The sequence below is a fragment of the Empidonax traillii genome, unplaced genomic scaffold (assembly GCF_003031625.1).
Source record: "Empidonax traillii isolate 1590-97213 ecotype Southwest subspecies unplaced genomic scaffold, ASM303162v1 scaffold118:size1038473, whole genome shotgun sequence".
In the NCBI taxonomy this organism is placed as follows: Eukaryota; Metazoa; Chordata; class Aves; order Passeriformes; family Tyrannidae; genus Empidonax; species Empidonax traillii.
In genome coordinates this window covers 44151-46611 of record NW_020955311.1, presented here as the reverse complement: position 1 = coordinate 46611, position 2461 = coordinate 44151, and the positions used below count along the sequence as shown (strand labels likewise).

The following is a 2461-nucleotide window of genomic DNA, read 5'->3' as shown; positions in this document are numbered from 1 at the left end:
GGCCCCGGCTTTGTGACCTGGGCCAGAAACAAAGGAAGGGGGGGGGGGGCAACATTTCGCTTTGGGAAGCGCCATCCCTCGTCCTTCATTGGGCCCTCGGGGGTGTTCCACTCCGGGAAAGACACAAGGACTTGCTTTGGGGCGGGGGGGTGGGGGGGGAGATTTTTCTCCCTCCTGCGGGTGTGGGGCAGGGGGACAGTTCCCGAAGGAATTCGATGGGATTTTGCCTCCTGGGGCAGCTCGGGCAGTTTTGTGGACTCTTCCTCGTGTTCCAGACGCACTCGGGGCCCGCCTGTTTCGGGGGGTCAGCCCGGCCCGAGAGGCGGAAAAACAGCCTCGTCATTCCGAGGGAGAATTCCTGATGTTAGATCCCCGCGGATCTGGGCACGGGAACGGGCATCCCGCGGGGCGGCGACTGATGCGCGCCCGCTTAAACACCCTCCCGGAGCCGCGAGCATCCCTGTCATCCCTCCCCGAAGCCTCCCTTCCCACCGCCGTGCCTTTTCCCCGAGCCGGGAATCGCTGCAACTGGCCAAACACCCTCGTGCAGTTTTCTTGGGAGACAACACTTCTATTTCGGGAGCTTTTATTGAATTACGTGTTACCAGTGCTAAAACATAAAGCGTTATGTACTTAAAAGATACAGAGCAAAGGTATTACATCCACAGGAAGTATTTTAGTCAGTGAATGTTCAATGTAGCAGGTAGAGATGAACTTAGCACGCCTTCCAGACTGAACCGGGAACAGACTCTTCAGCCATAAAATGCACTTAACAGTCTATTTAATAGTGGCGAGGTCCTTGAAAATGCAATATCCATGCTAATCTTGCCTTTTTCTAAATCAGAAATGAAAAATAGGTCATGAAGGTAGAACCTTCCCCTTCCATTTAAAATGTGACATTTAATCTATTTAAATAACTAAGTAAACTTTATTAATCAGGGATTTGGTAAGCAAGCTGAGGAAGCAGGCACTGCGCGACTTTTTTAAGACTGCGAAGTGTGAGAGGGAGCGTCCTTGAACTCCAGGTGCAATAAAATCCCGGCTTTCTCGAGATTCAGCAAAATGGGAAAAGCCGGGACACAGGAAAACGGCTCAGCTTCTCCTCTCCACGAAGGGACGAAATGTCTCGCTCTGCTTTACCGAGGGCTCGGAGCATCCCCCGGGTTGGGAATCCCCGGGTCGTGCGGGGGAAGCTCCGTGTCCCCCAGCGCCCAGAGAATCGCAGGGACTTAAGAAAACAACCCAAACCCTCAGTGATTTCTAGTTACTTGTAGTAACTAGTAGTATTTCAGGGGAATAAAATAAAATAAATCCATCTCCCGGTAGCGGTTTCAAACAAGTTTATTCGTGTTTTTGCTAGGGAAAGGATAGGAAAGAGCCGAGGCTCCTGCGGGCTGTCAGTGCGTGGCTCTCAGCGCTCGGCTCTGTGCCCGCTAAATCACGGCCGATGTTCTGCTGTCGGGATAAAAGGTCAGATTGTGAATCTGCAATTGAAAACGTCTCCAGAGTTTGTTTCTCCGCTCGCTCCTGCATCACGGCTTCGCTCAGAAACGAAATCCTTGATGAGCTGGAACTTTTTATGGCCTCAGGCTCTTCCCCCCGCCTGCCCCAGGAAAGACTTTCTCATTATCCTGACCGCATTTCACTCCAAATTTATGGAATAGCCGGGAGATATTTGCCTTGCCACCGCTCGGCTTTACATCAAGCCTGAGAGCCAGGGTGGAGGAGAAGAGGCAGCGGAGCTGCCGAAGCCTCCCGAGAACGCCAAGGGTTAAGAAAAGCCGTTTATCTGCTCATTATCGGTTTCTCTTTACTCCTGAGCACCAAACCCTGCTCGTCTCCTACCCCGCGGTATCAATGTGTCCTTAATGCCTTTTCCAGTCATTGATCTGGTCAAAGTCACCGCAGAAACACTAGTGACAGAGACTCAATTCCAGGCGACGTGCCCAATGCAAGTATTTAGAAAGCATTCAATAAAAAAGCTTTCCCGGGGAGTGAATGATTTCACCTTGCAACAAAGAACGCTCAGCTAATTGAAATAATGCACTTGAATGTGCGGCCGTGGGCTCCTGCGTTCTCGTCCATTCCAGCTCCAGAAACTAAGTAGGAATAACCTGCAAGGTAAAACAGAAAACTTCATTTTTTGCGGTAGGAGTCCACAGGCAACTCTCATGGACTGGGGGTGGCTGAGCGCTGCTGTGCTCCCCGGCCTCGCCGTTTGGGGAATTCAGGGCATGGAAAATCCTGGAGGGGAGAGTAGAGGGAGAGAAGAGAGGGGCTGAGGGAGGAGGACTGAAATAGGAATCTGCCTCGGTGATTCTCCCCCGGGCTTAGGCTGGGAATTCACTTTGCATCGCATGTTTTCGGTGTCATAAACCAGCTTCAGCCGCGGTGGATTCTAGAGGTGTAACTCTGTATTCCAAGTTACTTTGTAGCTGACGAGTTTTTAGGATTATGCTTA

The 2461-nt window shown here is 51.4% G+C and overlaps 1 protein-coding gene across 1 annotated transcript in view; it reads left to right on the top strand.

The window, feature by feature from the left end:
* Positions 1 to 2461, top strand: part of ALG6 (ALG6 alpha-1,3-glucosyltransferase) — a 20290-nt gene that overhangs the window by 263 nt on the left and 17566 nt on the right. The window lies entirely within an intron of this gene.